General features: G+C 41.9%; 1 long non-coding RNA gene across 1 annotated transcript in view; it reads right to left on the bottom strand.

Annotated features, from left to right (window-relative positions):
• LOC138473814 (uncharacterized) overlaps positions 1 to 20,442 on the bottom strand; it is a 199,222-nt gene that overhangs the window by 70,812 nt on the left and 107,968 nt on the right. The gene's annotated exons all lie outside the window — the stretch shown is intronic.

Genomic DNA, 20,442 nt, shown 5'->3' with positions numbered 1-20,442 from the left:
GAGAAGAGGAGAGTAGAGACTTTGAAGAGCAAGATAAGAAGAGAGACTAGAGACTTTAAAGAGCAGAAGAAGAAGTGAGACAAGGAAGGCATCCTACCACAGCACCACGCAAGTCTCAGAAGGTCTGGGCCACTCATCTCCAGTGAAGGAACTGGTCTGGTGCATAATCCTGCACACTTAGGTGCATTTCAACAAACCAAGAGGTGAGCCAGTCTGGTAGCACAACCAGAGGACACAGGGGTGAAGGGAGGAGGTGTTTATTAAGGTGAGAATGTACAGTAATTACTTGTTATCTTGCCCCTATATTCCACATCGTAGCCAAACCTCGGCTTTGCAACACCAGCACTGAGACCTACCGAACACTGAGGGAATCTTATTCAACCACTCCCCACCGCACTGCGCACAGGGCTATTTCCACCTACTGTATAGCTGCGGGGGGAGCAGTGGTTTGGGGCACACACTCGACATCAGAAGGATGGACGCTCCCGCAGGGCATCAGGTAAATGTTACATAGTCTGACATTCGACTTGCGAAAGGGTGTTCAATTTTCACAATTCGTTGATTGATAAATTGTGACCTGTGAAAGCCATAGGTATTTAAAAAGACACATTTGGGGTTAAAGGGAGATAGGCCATTTCCATTTACTTAGAAAAGATGCAATTTCAAATGAACAGTAAAATCACACCAATAGCATTGTGTCGAAGTGAGTGGAAGCCAACACCCAAATCATTCAAATGAATTGGGACAATAGTTATTGTCCTTTAGAAGATCATAATGTTGGGTGGATATATAATGTAGATAAGTCAATTTTTTTTTTTATTTTATTTTTATTTATTCGTGTGTTAGCAATTTTTACAAAAGTGATGCTGGTCATCTTACAAGAGCCACACGATGAAATGAAAAATACAACAGTCAGACAGTTGAAGCTCTGACGGGAGACGGTTTATCCCTGGCCGTCCAATCTCCCCTGTTAAAGTCCATGCTCCACATCAGGGACCTTGTGGTCGGTCATCATCGAAGTTTTTGAGGAAATTAATTCAAATGCACTTTTCAAGATTTTTACAGTTGCTATAGTCCATTTTGTTTTCTCCCCTGACATCAGCCTGTTGCACCATTGTGTGTGTTCTAAAGAGATGATACATCTTCCCAAAACACAGACCTGTGCATTGGGATGTGGCACAGCAGAGCTTACATTCCATTTACATGTGAATGTTAAAAAACCAACCACATCACATTGTACATGGGAGCACTTTGCTAATGTGAAATATCTAGCAAATATATGTTTTGTGTAACCTTTCTCTGGTACCAATACTTATTATTCATATTTATAAAATGAAGTATGTTTTATACACAGTCATTTACAAAAAAGTCAGTTTGATGTATATTTGTTTGCAAAATGTTTAAACATACTGGCCGATAAGTGGTAATCTAAGTATTGTATTAGACTGTATTTTTTAGAAATCAGGTAATTCTATCAGAATTAGATACTCAGAGCTATGATTAGTTAATTTGTGAAATTAATGTGTGTGTATTTGATTTTAGCAAGAATGTCATAGGCAGGTTGATTTGCCTTTGTAGTAAAGCTGCCTATGTGCATATGTTATGTTAGCAAATCTTGTAAAGCACACTACCACCCTAATGTATCTTGGCTCTGATGAAGAAAGCCCAAAAAGTCACACATAAATAAACCACACGGAAGGTGAAAAAACAGGAAGAAGTTCCTTAGAAACTATAAGAATAAAGAAATGGCTTAAGAACTTTCTGAAGCTTGGCATGATCATCCAAATGCCGTATGGCCAAGGGAAGAGAGTTCCAGAGAGATGAGGATGCAACTAAAAAAAGCCTGCAGCCAACAGTTGCTTTCTTGACCCGTGGAAGCAGACGAAGATTATGGTTGGACAAGCAGAGTTTTCTAAGAGGAAAATAGGGGATCATTTTCTCACTAAGATAAGGGCCCCTGCCCATGCAACACCCAATGTACCAAACTAAGGGTCTTAAACTTGACTCTGCACTCAACTGGAAGCCAGTGAAGTTTATTCAATACCCCCAAAATATGAGCATATTTTGGTAGCCAGTAACCAGTTGAGCTGCTGAGTTTTCCAGGATTTTAAGTCTCTCAATATGATATTTGTGTTGACTGCGACGTGACTGTAAAGTGATTGCAGTCTGCAGAATCTACTGAACCTGCTGCCAGTGCTTTGTTTGTGGTCCATCTGCCTGCTGCGGAGTTACTGGAGGCTCCACCCCCTGAATCTACTTAACCTTGCGGGCACCGCGAAATGGACTGCAAAGTTACTGTAAAGTGATTGCAGTCTGCAGTCCGCGGGACGTGAGGCAGCGCCTAGGTATGAAATACTTCTGACTTGTGGATAAGTGACTTGTCTTATCTGTCCTTGTGTCTGGTATGCTGTTTCATCTGTGGTAATATAGTCTCTCGCAATTGGCTAACAAAAAAAGTGAGGATTGTAAGTTGGACTAATCATCACGGCGGTGGCTGTGGGCCGTAGGTGCCTTTGAGCCGATGTGGTGATGGCCTGAGCGGGTCTCTACAATCATCTACCGATATCTTCCCCTCTGTTGGAAGCAGGTAGGCAGTTTGGAAACCATGATTGATAAATCGCCTGAGCAGAAACACAAACTCACCATTAGTGGCTTACCGCTGAAGTTACCTGTAAGGCATTCCATTGAAGTCTCTTGGACTTGAGATTTCGTGATCGCCACTAGGGGCTTCTCTCTATATTGAATTATTGTGGACCGCATGTGAACCTGCTTGGTCACTGGTGTTATCCCGTACTGGAACTTTGTATGGATGTGATATGATTACTGGCTATTGCTGAGCTGTGAATAATTAGATTCTTTAGTGGTGACTGCTGTTGGTCGTTTTGGAACCATTAGGACTCTCTGTAATCATTTGCTCTCACGCAGATCCACTTCCCTTTCACTGGTACGGAGTGCCTCCCTCCTATTATGAATGTGCGCAGTAAACAAAAAGCCAATAACAAAAAAAAAGGCATTGAGATTTTTGAGGTGAATACAGTGGAAAATCCCCTGCAACTGGTGATTGCAAGTTCTAATAAAATCACTGACTTTTTTTCAGGTCAGAATGCTGTAATTGAAATACACGAGGAGCCGGAACCTAATGGTCCCTTTATTAATGAAGGTGCATGCACAATTGTGGAATTCGACAATAACACCTCTTTGCTGAACTTATGTTACAGATTGGAAGGTCAAATACCCAATCTGGAACAGGCAATAGGGATTCTGATTCATTGAGGAATGTAACAAATTACATTTCTATAAATCGTAAAGGTGCAGCACCACAGCGTTTATCGTGCTCACCCTGCCTTAGGGGACTTGCTGGCGAAACCCACCATAGGGATTTGGACTGCCAAACGCATACTACATCCCTGGACAACTTGGAAGGTGTTGAAAGCATGTGCAGTTAGAAATGTGAAGATCTGGAGGCACACAGTGTTGCTATGAGCTTTGCATTGAAGATCTTGCTAAAGCTATGACACAACATCTCCTGCCAAGTCCAAAAAAATGCTACTCTATTGTCGGATCTGGGGAGATTGAATCGACCTGATACTAAAGTTACATATGTGAGCCCGAAAGTGCAGGGTCCGATCTCTTCGGTAGTACTTAAATCTATCCCAATGGTCAAGGACCCTGAGAATCTGGTGTCTACTAAGGTAGAGGTCCTGGTAGGGAGTGATGATGAGGAAGAGGAGGACTGTCAGCTCACTGAAAGGGAAAGGAGAAGGAAACAGCAACCAAGAACTGGAATTACGATTAAATTAATTGCCACTAAGTGATGAAGCAAAGGATATAAATGATGGTGAACAAAAACGCTCATTTAAATGAGCATGAAAGAAACCTGCACGAATAATGAAAAGAATGGCACTTACAACTGGTAATCTAACCAATTGGCTCATTGGTTCAAATTCACAGAGAGACAAAGCCAGTCTGGTACCAAGTAATTGAAGATTAATTAAGTGGAAGCTCTAGAGATGGGACTAATTCCTCATTGGAAAGCAGTGTAATTTCCACGGAATCTGTTGACAACGAGAATATTGGAGATGTGACCAGAGTTGAAGATGAGCCAGCGCCTATTGTGAAACCTCTCTTCCTAGGGAAAAGAAGAAAGGTCTGGCTGTGACAAAACGCCAACTACCACCAAAAATTTTCACCATTTCGAACTCAAATTATAGGAAGAAAAAGTCTATAAACAGAAGTAGTCTTTTGGAGATACTTAACCACCTCCTACCACTGAGGATTATCAAAAGCAGTGACTTTAAATTTGGGAACAGTGTCACAATTTTGTAACAAAGGTTCACTGCCTATCTGAAGATGTGGTATGTTTAATTAGGGATAATGCCCCAGAATTGAATAGACGTGGTTGTGATCTGGACTATAACTGTACTGAACATGTCTTGAATAAGTGTGAAAAGAAAGTTGATAAGTGTGATTGGAAGAAGCTTGGAAAGGAAAGACAATTAGCTAGAACTGACCCTGATGATATATCTGATGCGACTGTGAAATCGCACTGGGAGTGGCTCTGTTCTTTTTTACCCCCAATTCTCACTCATAAGTGAGGTGATGTACAAATCATCCCCTGGAACACCAGAGGACATGAACACCTTTTTGGCCGTAATGGGTCAAATAGTTTTTTTTTTAATAAAGCAGAATTTATACTTCTGCAAGAAACCTGGCTGCTGGATTCGGCCCAATTTGATGGTTACACCTCTGACTTCTGACATACTAATAGGGGTGATAAAGGAAGACCTTTGGAGGCCTGGTGATATTGGTAGCCAATGATATTCATTCGAAGGAATGTCCTCTGTGTGAGTCAGATCAGAACGTGTTAATGGTTTTAATACAACTGGAAAAGGAACAGAATATCTTAATAATTAATATATATGACCCTCACGGTGATGATTTTACTCTGGCGATCCAGTTACATATTTTTGTACGAGTAATTATCAAGTATACAGAAGATAGAAATGTTCACCTTCTAGTGGGGTTTGACCTCAATGCTAAGGGTCTTTTTGACGCTGGAAGAACAAACGTCAATAATGGTGCACTAATGAAAAGTTATTAAAAAAATATGAGATGGAAAACCTTTTTTGCAGACCTCGATTTAAGGATTGTGAATGGGACTGTAAGGGGTGATATGCCAGCAGGTCCTACATGGTGTAATGGGTTATGCTCATCTACTTTGGATTCTTTTTTTGCTGATGAAAAGATGTATACTTTGATAACTGATATGCAAATCTCTTTTAACGAATTTAGTGATCATGTGCTATCTTGGCCGGCCCTTAGATATGCTGCTATTAATAAGAAGGTGTTGTACTATGATAAGGCTGGTACTTTAAATATGACTAAAAGTGGAAATAGACTAGGCAGGTCTGATAGTAACTTGGACAAGGCTAGAAACTGGAGTAGAGGAATGAGAGGTTAACATAGGGATATGGAGACTGCCGATGAGATTGTAGTCTGGCTGTCCACATGTATGCATGGCTTTACGCCTATGTGTACATTTTCATCTATAAATCAGGGATGGAAAACAGAAAGACCCTATGATAAGATCATAGGCATGAAAAAGAAAAAGCTACACTGTGAAATTAGATCTATTGACCGGGCGAATAGGCATTCGGATGAAGCATTTTCCAAAAAAATGGAAAATAGAAAATGAGTACAGAAACTGGCTTAAAAGATAAAGAGCATCTGAGGATAATTCTGGGCCTATTATAAAAGGGTCACCATTAATGGGCAGGATGAGCTGATATGCAGCATCGATGAGAATATATGGGTAAACTATCTCAGCGAGAACTTTTCTGGTGTGATACTCCATTAGAAAAAAACCCCATACTAAATCTAAACATAGACCATGATGAAGTAATAGCTATTATTAAGAGGCTGAAATCCTACAGGGCTCCAGGCCCTGACGGCCTATGTAATATAATCATTAAAGATAACCCAGACTTCTGGTCTGATTTCCTTGTGACATTGTATGGGAAGATAATAAATACAGGTGCTATACCTAAATCATGGAGAACCTCCTTTGTACCGGTCTTTAAGAAAGGTTTTAGATCACTGCCAGAAAATGACCATCTTCTAGCATTAACTGATGCTGCAAGTAAAATATTCTGTGCCATAATTTTGAAGGAGATCAACATATGGATAGCCAAAGAAAACATCAGTAAGTTTCAGACTGGTTTTAGAAAGGGCTGCTCTACCAATACTAAAGCTTTTGTCATAAACACTCTTCTAGAACAAGCCAAATGTAAAGACGAGTTACCACTATATTTATTGTTTGTAGACTTTTCTTCTGCATTTGATACAGTGGATAGATCTAAACTCTGGGCGAATTTGAAAAATATGAGTATGCTATAACATCTGTTTATGCATGCTAAATGATATATGAAATGAATACTGCCAGAGTCAGGTTGCATAATTTCGGTTAAATGTCTAAATTGATACCCAAAAAAAAGGTAGTTAGACAGGGGTGCGTTCTCGCGCCAATTTTGTTTAGCTTGTTCCTTGCGGACTTTGGTAGTATATTTATAGAAAAGTTAAATGCCTTCCCAAAAATAGAAAGCTGTAAAGTGGGATGGATTGGTTATGCAGATGACGTGATTATTATGAATAACACCTTCATAGGAATCTCCCACAGTGCCCAGGCGACAGCCAAATATGCAGAACTAAATGGCTTACAAATAAACCTAGACAAAACACAATTTATGGCAGTAGGCATACAATGTAGTAATATGGCTTTCATTAACAGCCTGTTGGGACAGATTAATAGTACAGTCAGTTGGAGATATCTTGGCTATTATCTTTTATCTGAAATTTAAAAAAAAATGAAGTGGTGCATCAAAACAAGAGGGCTAAAGTGCTATCTATAGCAGCTGCTGTAACAACCTTTTCTAAAAGGACTGCAGATTATAGTCTGCTTAGAATCTTAAATATCTACAAGCAGAAACTATGTGCAGCCTTTCTCTATGCCTTGGAATCAACTTATGAAGAATAGGGTAATTGGTCTGATGGTTTGGAGGGGCGAGTTCAGAGAAGGATTCTGGGAATTACCAACTGTACGCCTGTGGAAGCTATATTGGAGATGGGACCTATATCCCGATACACTCTTGTTGATATGAACAGAGGAAAATTAAACATGAAAATTATGTTTTCCAATCCAAATTCTCTGCTGTCCTCTCTGAAATTGGTAATAATAAGTGTGATACTTTGCAGAAATGTAAGAAAAAAAAATTGGAAGTTCTTTGCCAAGATTGGATGGCAACCGCATTGGTAACATGGTGAATGTGCGGTTCTAAAAGCACATAAAAACAGTGCTGAAAAATGGGACTGGGTGAGGAGTCATGAAAAAGTGGCCAGTATGAAGTCCCTAAGTACATTCCCTAGGATGTTTTTCACTTATAAAAAGCCCCAAAATTATCTAAGGCTTTTGGCCTCTCGGGCAACACGGAGGATATTCATGCTTTTATGACTGATTAGATTGGAGGTTTTGAGGTCAGGGTGTGAAAAGAGAAACAAAATATCGAGGCTGAGTACCCCAAAAGGAAATACACCAAACACAGGTTTCAAAGGAACATACAAAGTACTTTTATTCTCTATCGAATACAATTACAAAACAGTGCAAAGTCAAATAGCTATCGACCGTCAGTACAACACAACGAACTCCAGCGTGGTTCAGTGTGTTCAGTGAGAGACTGTAAATTAGAATGCATTCACTTTTTATACATTTTGTGAGTGCTATGGCCAACCCCTCTTCGGGTTAATATTCTACTTTATACATCACCAATTCTAGGGTTCGTTGCCGAGTCTCTAATAACTGCATCTAACTGTTTTTTTCTTTATTACATGTAACAATAAGCTTATGCATTAACTGTGTATTCTAAGTTTCGTATTGCAGGTCTTCTTAAACATTAATACAATATAGTAAAACGGATGTTCTTTGTCTAATGTGTAAATACATTATCATAATATATACTTGTGGATTGGTTTCATTGCGCGAGTAATCCTTTTACACATAGGTCAATGTAGGAAGAGGTCTTAGTTCATGACCTCAACAAGTAGCCTGCAGGCAGATTACACATTAGCGGTGTACAGAGGTCAAGACGGCCATGTTGTATTTTGCAATGACATGTCCACCATTTTAGCTCACATGATGACTTTTCCACATAAATCCTAAAATGGCGGTTTGACCTAAAAATGGCGGCCTACATGGATTAAAGGTCAGGACCTTGCAACACAGATCTCGCAAGTGACTTCCGAGCAGCTTGGCGTAGTCCAATATTAATATATTTATTACAATAGGAGGCATGATATACTTTGCGAGGTTAGGAATCCTCTTTCCGACCAAAGTCTCCCAAAGTTGTGAACCACCCCAAAGACATACTGACTATCAGCATATATATTCACTGCAAGCCCTTCGGAAAGTTCACAAGCTCGGGTTAAGGCTATAATCTCTACGGCCTGTGCAGAATTATGCGTAATTCTCTTAGTTTCCACAACCGTGCTTAAGGTAGTGATTGCATAAGTGGCTGTGGATGTACCATCTGGAAGTTTAAAACAGGAGCCGTCACAAAACAACTCTCCTTGCATATTATCCAAAGGGGTATCTTTCAAATCAATCCTGCCCTTTGTTTCTTGCTCGGTCATATACAAACAATCATGTGAGTCTTCATCGCCACAAGTAATATCTTGCGGGAAAGGTAGGAGTTCAGCCGGATTGAGAACACAACATCTCTTAATTTGAATGTGAGGGGCAAACAAGATCAATTCCTATCTCGTCAACCATGCGGAAGTGAGGTGTTGCATTTGAGTTCAGTTCAATAGAACATCTACAGAGTGAGGCACCATCAGGGTCAAATCATGGCCTAGGACCATTCCCTCACTCTGCTTTGCAGACGCAGCAGCAGCAGTGACAGCGCGCAAACATCTTGGCAAAGCGCATGCTACAGGGTCAAGGGCGGAGGAATAGTAACCGCACGGCCTATTCTTCCCTCCATGCTCCTGCGTTAATACAGCCAAAGCACATCCATCACGTTCATGCACAAACAATACAAAGGCCTTTTCATAGTTTGGTGTGCCCAAAACTGGTGCAGAGCATAGTGCAGTCTTAAGCAAGTCAAAAGATTGCTGGTGTTCCGAAGTCCATGGCAACGGCGAAGAAATGCCCTTCTTCGTCAAGGCCAACATCGGTTTTATCACTAGTGAAACATTTGGGATCCACAACCTACAGTAAGAAGCCATACCTATCAAGGCCCTAACTTCCTTCTGCGTATTTGGGACAGACATGCCAGAAATGTGTTTTATTCTTTCAGGTGTCAATCTTCTTCCCTCCTTTGACAGGAGATAGCCTATATAGGTGACCTCCTGGCAACAATATTGAAATTTCTTAAGTGAAGCTTTGTGACCATGCTTAGCTAGATGAATAAGTAGTAACACGGTGGTCTCCTTATAGGCACTCTCAGAGTCTGCAGCCAGAAGCAAATAGTCAACGTACTGAAGCAAAGTACAAGTAGAGGGCAATTCAAGGGTATCAAGTTGCTCTTTCAAAGCCCTACTATAAATACTAGGACTCTCTGTGTACCCTTGAGGTGCACAAGTAAATGTGAATGAGTGTCCCCCTAAGGGGAACGCGAACAAATATCTACTATCCTTGTGTATAGGAATACTAAAGAACGCATTCTTTAGGTCCACAACACTAAAGTAAGTAGCTGTAGCTGGAATCATGGTTAGATCGTCATCACATCAGGCACAATTGGAAACTGCGGTGCCACAACTTTATTAATGGCACGTAAATCAATTATAAAACGAAATGGAATTACATTATCGCCTTTCTTGTACACTGGTAAAATCGGACTATTACACAAACTTCCTGAGATTTCTTCAATCACACCACGGTGCACAAAATCGGAAACAATACATTTCAAAGCTTGCTCGCCCTCAACCGAAATCTTATACTGAGGAATGCGTGGCAGCTCAATTCCATGTTTCAAAACTATCTTAACAGGCTCAATCTGCAAAACACCGACATCATTGTCGTCAACAGCCCATAAGCTCTCTGGTACATCAATGAATTCTGGAGGCAAAGGTCTAGTCAGAAATTGCGAGACGGAAGATTGCTGCGGTGAAATTGTCAAGCTTATTCCATCAGAAGAACAATAAATCACTGCATTTAATTCTTTTAACAAGTTCAATCCCAGCAAGTTTTCCCCGCAATCCGAGGTCAATAGAAAAGGACACTGGTCCGTAAAAGGACCCAAAGAAATAGGTACTGGTATAGAGACCAGACAAATAACTGGAGTACCGGAAAACCCTACAGAAACATTGGTTTGCCCTGACAGGGAACGTTTGGAACCCGTGAACGATCAATGGAACACTTCTGCGCTCCAGTGTCTATCAAAAACTGATGTTTCCTATTTCCCACTATCATTTCAATGTAGTGACCTTTCTGATTGACGGGAATAGGTGTAGGTTCCAAACCCTGCTTCGGGCAATCCTAACGAAACAGAATATTGTCAAAAAGAAGCTCTTCAGATAAATATGCAGCGGAAGGATGATCGAATATGTTCCTAGTATCCACACTCAGAGTCTGATTATCCTTTGAAAAAGGCTGTTGAGGGTCCTGTGTAAACTGACCTCTACCAGGGCCCCCTATGCCCGGGCGACCTCTAGATCGCCTACCCATATTATTATTCGACCTCTGTTGAAGGGTGGGGCATTTTGCTCGACAATGACCCTCTCGTCGACAATAAGCACATTGATTAATATTCACAGGACCAAAGGGCACATTCCCCTGTGGGACATACTGACCTCTAACCTGAGAGTTACCCCCTCTGGGGCCTCTAACAATTTGCTGCAATAGCACCTTTGTTTTTAAATCACCTTTCCGTTTTTCAATCCTATTTTTTTCATTGTTGACACGATTCTCATAATACTGAGCCATATGCAGTACTTCTGATTGTGATTTCGCCTGCCAAGCGCTCTCAGAGGACATAATCTGTGACTGGATGTCAGGCAGCAATCCACGTACAAATGTGTCCACAAATAACCTTTTCCCTGGACTCTGTGCCTAAGTCGTGTCCACTGAAATCTGAAAATACCTGTTCGAACCGATTAAAGAACTTGGTAGCACCCTCAGACTTTCCTTGGACACAGGCCGTAAGCTTGTCCCATATAATTCTTTTTTCGGGAATTATGGTTTTTAATTTAGCAATGATTCTATCAGGCAAGGTTAATATCGCCTGTTGTGGTCTTTCACCAGCTGGTCTTTCCCCATCAAATCTAGTTAAATTCACCCATCTATCTCCCAACCCGGGACATCGTCAATAGTTCTAACTTGTTTCCACAAATCTTCGGGCAGGAGTAGTGGAAACAACAAATCAATGTCACCAAAGGTGAACACTGAGGATTGCAAAACGGATTCCATCTCTTTATAGAACCCTGTCGGATTTTTCCTAATATCAGGAATGGACTGTCTAATGGTGTTCACTTCCTGTCGTGAAAACGGGACATGAACAAACTGTGATACATAATGTGCGGGAATGTCCACAGCGGCTATATCTCGTGCAGCATCGGCCGCAACCTCAACCTTCGGGACAAATGTCGGAGGAACCTCTCTCATAGGCAACTGAGATGTAGGCAACTCCGAACACTTACTAAGCAACAGAGCCAAATCAAGTGGTAGAGCAGTCGAAGAATTGTCAAACGAAAAAGCTCTCTTATAAATATTCAATAACTCTGTGGGACAACTAATCTTCCTCTTTACACATTCATCTTGCAGGTACTCTACCATTACTTGTATCACTTTTCTCTGCATTTCCAATGTATATTGACTATTTGTGTCACATACCTCAACTGGAGTTATCGATATGTCTGAAATCCATCTAATCGCATCTTTCTTACAAATTTGCATTTCCTACGACATCGGTTTACGACACGGAAGGTACCGTTTCTGTACATACATACTTTCCTCTTCATCATCCTCATTCCGTATCCTTTCTAACTCCTTTCTATATTCAAATAACCTTTTGACACGCTCATTTACCTTCTCCACAGTATCTCTGGAAAGTGCTAAAGTATTTAGATCCCTTAACTCTTGCGGAACATCCGTATTATTTAATCTTCCCCACATTCTACATAACTGAATCCCCAAACCTTCAATAAAAACGTTTTTCTCAGGAAAATTATCCGTATTAGAAAGTGTGGAAAAAAAACTAGCCTGATCATCCTTCTCCATACAATGTTTAGCCTATGCAATTAACTCACGTTTCTTCTCCTGTGGACAGCACTGCGAGTGACAACCTTCGAGCCTGCACCATGATCGATTACAAGCGGCCCAAGACCACTTGGAAGAGAGGGGATAGGCAAATCCGATGGAGGAGCTATAACTGGTGCGACAGGAAGAGGCGGAGGAGCAGGTGGAAGGACAACAGTCAAAGGAATAGGAACAACAGGTTGAGCAGGAAGAGTAGGAATAATAGCAGGAAAAGGTACAGCAGCAGGAAGAGGGACATGCGGAGGTGGCGCAGAGGCAACAGGCCTTTGTTCGTTTAATATTTTCTCAAGAAACTCATCAGAATCATGAAGATCTTTAGAAGGATAGATTTTCTGGATACCAAGTGAGAAAGCCCTTTCCATATTTTTAGCCGACTCAGACTGTTTATCCTGATCATATAATAATGCTTTTTCGGCAACCGTTTTATGACAGCGAGCATGTTTTTCTCTACTCTTAAGCTGTTGTAACGCTTCTTTTTTCCAATTCTGTAAAACATTAAATGCTGCAGGTCTAGCCTTTTTCTTTAACAATACTGACTCCAAATATTCAATGCGAAGGATCTCGAAACTACCATTGATTGGCCACTGAAGTTCGGAGGCATGTCTGGTTTGTCTGTGCCAAATATCATTAAATACTATACTTCTAATGCCATGCTTACAGTACATAGTACATGCCGGCGACCCCTCCTCTGGTGCCGGACGGCTAAATTCCAAAGATTGTCTATCACTGCGGAATAATGCCCTAAAGCAGGTAGACAATTTCCCAGGCATATCTCAAATTCTTGGTGTTACCTGGTCAATAATTGTGTCTGCAGATACAATGCGCCAAAATTCAAAGTGCCAGGGTTAAATTAAGAATCGGGTCACGACTCACCTGGCCAAACCTAAGGAGGACCGATCGGTACTTCTAAGAATCTTACCTAACTAATCTTACCTTGTGTATGGTGATTTCGGCAAATCTGCCCGCCTCGATGAGTGGACCCTCGTCAAGATGCCATCTCAGACCACAGGCTAGTCGTCCAGGGATCGGATCGTGCAGCACTGCTGAGGTGTCGCGTCTCATCCAGGGGCCCCTTACTTTTTTACACCATCCGATCCCGGTCCGATAGCAAGTGTCAACCTTCAACAATCCGGCATCAATCTTGAGGGTCCCTATTCGGGCGCCAACTGTGAAAAGACAAACAAAATATCGAGACTGAGTACCCCAAAAGGAAATACACCAAACACAGGTTTCAATGGAACATACAAAGTACTTTTATTCTCTATCGAATACAATTACAAAACAGTGCAAAGTCAAATAGCTATTGGCCCTCAGTACAACACAACAAACTCCAGCGTGGTTCAGTGTGTTCAGTGAGAGACTGTACATTAGAATGCATTCGCTTTTTTTACATTTTGTGAGTGCTATGGCCAACCCCTCTTCGGGTTAATATTCTACTTTATACATCACCAATTCTAGGGTTCGTTGCTGAGTCTCAAATAACTGCATCTAACTGGTTTGTTCTTTATTACATGTAACAATAAGCGTATGCATTAACTGTGTATTCTAAGTTTCGTATTGCAGGTCTTATTAAACATTAATACAATATAGTAAAACAGATGTTCTTTGTCTAATGTGTAAATACATTATCATAATATATACTCGTGGATTGGTTTCATTGCGCGAGTAATCCTTTTACACATAGGTCAATGTAGGACGAGGTCTTAGTACATGACCTCAACAAGTAGCCTGCAGGCAGATTACACATTAGCGATGTACAGAGGTCAAGACGGCCATGTTGTATTTTGCAATGACATTGTCCACCATTTTAGCTCACAGGGTGACTTTTCCACATAAATCCTAAAATGGCGGTTTGACCTAAAAATGGCGGCCTACATGGATTAAAGGTCAGGACCTTGCAACACAGATCTCGCAAGTGACTTTCGAGCAGCTTGGCGTAGGCCAATATTAATATATTTATTACAATAAGAGGCATGATATACTTTTTATTCTGACAAGGGCAGCCTCAATAAGTCTTCCATTGGAAAAGCGGTCCTGTAGGATCTGTAATGACATACATTCTATTGAGCCAGCTAGACATGTCTTTACTTCTTGTCCTCCATGATGGCTCATTATGAATGTTATCTGAGTAATTATGTGGAGAATCTTGAAGATATTGCTAGCAAAATATTTTGTCTCAGATGTGTTTCAGGGTATAGTTGTGGATTAACTATTGCTATCACACAAGCACGGGAATGTGTGAGAACATTTCTGCTGAGCTTTGAAGAAGTTGTAGAGATTGTGGCTAACCTTAATTCGGGGTACTATAGTAGTCATGATGATTTGTCTTCTATCTATTGCTCCCTCTATTCATGATATGTTTTCCATCCAATGTTTCATTCTTGTACGCTTTTTCTTCTTTCTAATGTTTTCTGGGATGTTACTTTGTTTGCTATATCAGATACATACTATGTATTACTTGCAGGCTAGTTGAAGTTTTATTTGAAGTTGTTTTATATATATATTTTAAAGTATGATGTAAATTAATGTGTATTCCTATTTTTTATTATTCTCTATTATGTGTAAAATTCTGATTGAACTATATACACACACAGAAAAAAAAAACATTTGGGTTGAGCCAGCAGGGTAGCATTACTGTAGTCAAGGATTCCCATTGCCACATTCTCAAGGCGACGGGTACAAAGGGAATCACCTTTTTTTTAAGTGTTTAACTGAAAAAGCCTGTACTGCATCTGGAGCTAATTTGGAGGTCTGGTGAAAGAGAGGCATATATTTTCACACCAAGGGCCTCATTACACTGAAGGCGTTAAGGGTTAACGGTCACCGGTAAGGGTCCGGTGACCGTTAACCCTTACTGCCTTACTACGAGGTCCCTTTGCGGGACCCGACATTAATGGCTGGTGTAGACCAGCTGTTAAAGTTGGGACCCGCAAAGGGACCTTGGTGCTAATTACGGTACCGCAATTTGCGGTACCGTAATTAGCTCCTTCCCCATTCCCATTATGCCCTATTGAAAGGGGCCCCTAGGGGTCCCTTGCGTTATGGAAACAAGGCAAGTCACCACACACGATAGATACACCAGACACAAGGTTGTATTCCCAAAGCTAGGGTTTATTGCAAAGCAAATAGTCTCAGTTGGCCAACTCGGTCTCACGCCCCGCAACGTGTATATCTAGACCTAGAGGGACGCAAGAACATGAATTATGTGCATCAGTTACATATATACAAAATGCATATCATCTAATCAGCTGTGACATGTTTAACACCCCCCTTTATTGAGTTTCTTTGAACTCGGTTTGATGATGGACAATTTCGACGAATATGACACCTTCAAATATCTATTCTAGCAACAATATGCAACCTTGCAAGTGTGGAGACATCTTTTCTTTGTTGAACAGAACACAGTGCTTCTCTTCTTGTAAGCGAGCTACATACGGGGGAAGAGTCACATTCCAGACCTTATTCAACCTATTATTCAAATAATGAATAAATCAATGCCAAATTGCATTTAAAGTGCCAGAAAAAATCACACACAGGCTAGTGATGATTATTCATAAGACGTAAAAAATAATTTATTCCTTATTCAATAAGACCTCTACAAGGAGGTAGTGCAAAACATTTCAGGCTATGTCATTCATACATATTAATGTCGAAAAATAACAACCAGTCTTTAGTAAATCTATGTAAAAAGAAAGAAATTGGAAATAAAGTAGACTACATAGGCCATAAATTGTGCAGAAGAACCCTGGGTTGGGACAGGTGTGAAAGCCTAGAGTGGCCATCACATAGAGGCCCTGAATTAAACAAAACTAGAAGAAAAACAAGAGAAATCTTGAGTGGTTAAAATATAGATATAGACTGTATATGCTGACAGGCCACTTGTTGTCTTAAAACCTTAATTCACCGTTAGTTAGAATCAAGGAAAAACTGGTAGCCTAAAACATCCCATTTGAGGTATATTGTAAACCTCAATTTGTATTAAAATAGAGAAACATTTGAACTGCTCCACAGTTTTTATCAGAATGTAGAAACATCTAACCACTTCAATTATGTTTGTATAATACACTTCCCATTCAGCAGGGTCTAGGTTTCTAGACAAGTCTGAGCTATGAAAGTCTCATCAAAACAGGTTCTCCACTGTTCCTCTAAAACCATCTAAAACCATCAAGGACCACATTGACATGCTGGCTCCTGCTTTGGCTGACTTCTGTAGCCACTCCTTCGCCACTGGAGTCTTCCCATCCCCCCTGAAGCACTCCCTTGTGCACCCTCTTCTTAAGAAACCCTCAGCCAACCCCTCCTGCCCTGCTAACTACCACCCAATCTCCGTCACTCCTTTCCTGGGCAAACTCCTGGAAAAGCTGGCCATCTCCCAGCTTAATCTCCAAACTAAATTGGTTGGTTGTCTCCATGACCATCAGTCTGGCTTCAGAGCTGCCAGAAGCATGGAAACTGCTCTCCTGAACATCCATGAAGACCTGCTCTCCAACATTGACTCCAATACCCCCTGTGTCCTCATCTTACTCGATCTCTCTTCTGCCTTTGACACGGTCAAACATGCCATCCTGCTCAACTGTCTCCATGATAACCTGGGTATCACCGATCAGGGCCTGGCTTGGCTGACCCCTTTCCTCTCAGATCGACCCTGCCAGGTCCAACTTGGGTCCTTCCTCTCCTCTATCTCTATCTCTACCTGTGGTGTTTCCCAGGGGTCTAACCTCTCGCCCTGGCTGTTCAACCAATACCTGGCACTTCTTGCCCACTGCATTGCCGCTCTCTGCCCCAACGTTCAGTGCTATGCGGACGACACCCAGCTCATTTTCAGGCTCCCTTCCGCCACCTCTTCTCCTTCGCTCATCTCTGTCTGTCCGCTATCCAGGAGTGGTGAGCCACCAACGAATTCTGCCTTAACGCCAGTAAGACTGAGATTCTCCTCATTGACACACCTGCTCCCTCCTTTCCTGTCACTCTCTGGCCCGCCTCTCTTCCTTCTCCCACTTGTGAGGCTAAAAACCTCTGAGTCATCTTCAACTCCACTGTCTCCTTCTCTCCTCATATCTCTGACGTCCCTAAGAGTTCACACTACCAGCTGTGCCTCCACAGAGGTATTCTTCCTTTCCTCGCCTTCCTTCAGAAGTTCACTTTCTCCTGTGCTCCGGTTCTCTCTAATCTATACTACTGCAATAGCCTCTTTCTAAATGTGCCTGCTTCTACTCTCCGCCTCTGCAACTCATCCAGAATAGGACTGCAAGACTTGTCCTTGGCCTCAACCCCAGGGATTGTATCTCTCCAGGACTGAAATCTTTGCACTGGCTCCCAGTGGCAAGAAGGATTAAGTTCAAAACACTCAGCATCGTCCACAAAGCCTTCTGGGGCCTGAGGCCTCATTATCTCCAACTCTCTCTTCCTAAATATCTTCCTTCGTGAGCTCTTCACTCATCTGCCTCCAACTCCCTCAGGGTCAGTCGCTTATCCAAGCAACGAGATTGTGGTAGATCTCTTTCTTCGGCTAGGGCCTCCCTCTGGAACAGCCTCCCTGCCTCCAGGAAACTTGAGAACCATCTCTGGTTCCGGAATCACCTCAAGACCTTCCTCTTTGCTTCTGCTTTCTCTCCTCCTCTCCCATTCCTAACTCCTGACTGAAACTGCACTGGTCACCTGGCTACCCTATGATCTCGGGCACAGGTCCCCTCCCCCGCCAGATGCACTCCTGCGCTGCCTGCTGTTGCTGTATCCCTACACTGCCCACCAGCTCTTGAAACCTGATGTCTGCACTTACCCCTGCACTTGCCACTAGATAGCCGCACATTTACCTACTGCTTTTATTTGTCTTATTTATTTTACTGCTGATGCTATGTTTTGAACTGTCCCAACCCTTGCCCCCCTGCACTTTCCCTTCCCCCCCTTCCGCTGCACTTGCGCGATCTCAATGTCACCTGGCCTAGTAGGATCGTTGTCTCTGTCTTTTCTCTGTTCCCCCTCCCTTGCCTCGTCGCGCTTTGAAACACTTGTGTATAGGCGCATTATAAATGCCATATCATATCATATCATGGGCCAAAAGGACATCCAGAGAAAAAGGGTTTCATCAGCATTATCTAATAGTCTGCAGGGGATAAGGTGAACTGACTACATTACAGATTGTGGCTCCTATAATGCTGGGTTCTAATCCCAGATACTGCAGTTGACAAAATAATATTGTGTGATTCTGGGAAAACCAATGAATAGTCCTGTGCCCTCTAGCATTCTCCCAACTATGTACAACAAGGCGACATCCGAGTGTTTGAAATCAGTTCTTAACCAGCCCACTCTCATCTGTTTACATCCGCTCATGTTTGAGATGCCCTTCCTGAAATACACATGTCCTCTGTAAAGTCCACTGATATCCTTGGATCTGGGTTGGCGCTATATCAAGCACCTAATACGATCTAGCCTCAAAACACTCCAATGAAACTGAGCACAGAAAGCAGAAAAAAAGTCACGATGAGAAGTCTGCAGTGCAATTGAAGTGATGAAAAGGAGGGCTACAGTTTACCTTTGTAGTAAGTGTGGAAAGGTAGCCAGCTTGCTCCGAGGACAGATCCTTTTCATACTGTGTTCACTAGCAATGGTGTAATGCTTGCATTGGACTTTCAGCCATTTTCTATAAGCATGGTGTGGGTTTTGTGGAAATGATAAATTAGAAAGAGTGCCAGAAAATAGAAGCTGGAGTATGATGTGTTGAGTCAAAGCCATCTCCATTACCCTTTGGGTCTCAGAAAACACTATACAATCTTGCAGGCATTTAACAAGTGTGTGTTCTTGCAATGTGAAACTTTCGACAGGTTCCTTAACTGTGCAAAAAACATCGTTGGCTTTCCAGGCTATGGTACAGAACTAAGGCTTTGCCCATTCTTAAGTGCATTTCTTTGTGTAAGGCAGTGCCGCAAATATGCATAAATCATTTACAGGTGCTCGTTCAGGATGTTTTGCATACACGTGGGGAGGAAGAGGATAGCCCCGCGGCAGCGTGTTTGCTTTGGAAGCAAAACAACGCAGTGCAACCCAGGTTCGAATCCCGATCCAGCGCTTAGAAACCACTGCCTGGTATTAAACGCCTTATACAAGTGCAATTATGGTATAGAATACCCTGAAGCTTTGCACAAAGGAGTGGATTTAGTTTCGGCAGTCTGTGTCTAAAATAATGTCTGATAAAAGACAAATGTGGCAATTCACAAAGCTTTTTTAGTTTGACCCACTTCTAAAATAAAGTTAGAAAGTACTCATGCGAAAGTCACTTTGAATTCGCAAAAGAATGTACAAGTGACACCCACAAGTATTGTGGATTTTTCAAGTTTTGCAAAAGGCGCTGTACCAGGAGCTTGTTAAATAAAGAGTTGTGAGTCTATCAAGGGGGCTGCCGGGGTGCGTGTCTGAACACCCGAACATGGGTTACATGCATTCACTGAACTTCAAAATCGTTTTAGAAAAGTTTGACAATACTGGTATGTAACAAGTGAGCTTGTCAGGTGTGTGTTTTGGATGTGAGACAGGAAACTGTATGTAAATGTGTGGTAGTTGTGGACTAAGGGTGGGAAAATATTCTGGAGTTAAAGAAAAAGGTTTATAAAGGTCTTTTGTGCACCTTTAATAAATGTGTATGAAGGCTTTTTGTACACCTTTAATTTTCTTGCTCTTTGAGAGTACCTTACTCAGAAGCATGTTCTACCACATCAGACCAACTATTTTGTAAATCAGGTGCAACTTACACTGGGCCTCATTACGAGTTTGGCGGTGTTCCAGTGGTAAATCTGCTGCAATACCGCCCGAGCGAATTCCCGTTACCGCCACTTGTACCGTTGGATTTACTGCCGGATTACAAGTGGTGGTGGCGGTGTTAGAACCCATTTGTTTGGAGTCCATACAACTCCATTGGAGATTTTGGCGGAATTACCGCTGTGGTAATTGCACAGGTTTTTCAGCGGAAAGTGGGAGGATTTACCTCCAACATGAGGCTAGAGGTAAATCCCCTGTTCCACGGCCGAACTCGTAGAATGGCATGGCGGGAAAAGTGGCAGTAATTCCGGTGCCGCCGCTTTTTTCCCAAGCCGCAAAACTCGTACTGAGCCCTAGAGTTTTTCCAACAGTAGTAATTTACA

Source organism: Ambystoma mexicanum, chromosome 8 (genome assembly GCF_040938575.1).
Source record: "Ambystoma mexicanum isolate Mex_15411 chromosome 8, UKY_AmexF1_1, whole genome shotgun sequence".
In the NCBI taxonomy this organism is placed as follows: domain Eukaryota; kingdom Metazoa; phylum Chordata; class Amphibia; order Caudata; family Ambystomatidae; genus Ambystoma; species Ambystoma mexicanum.
The sequence above is the reverse complement of the archived record's forward strand: the minus strand, read 5'-3'. Positions and strand labels throughout refer to the sequence as shown.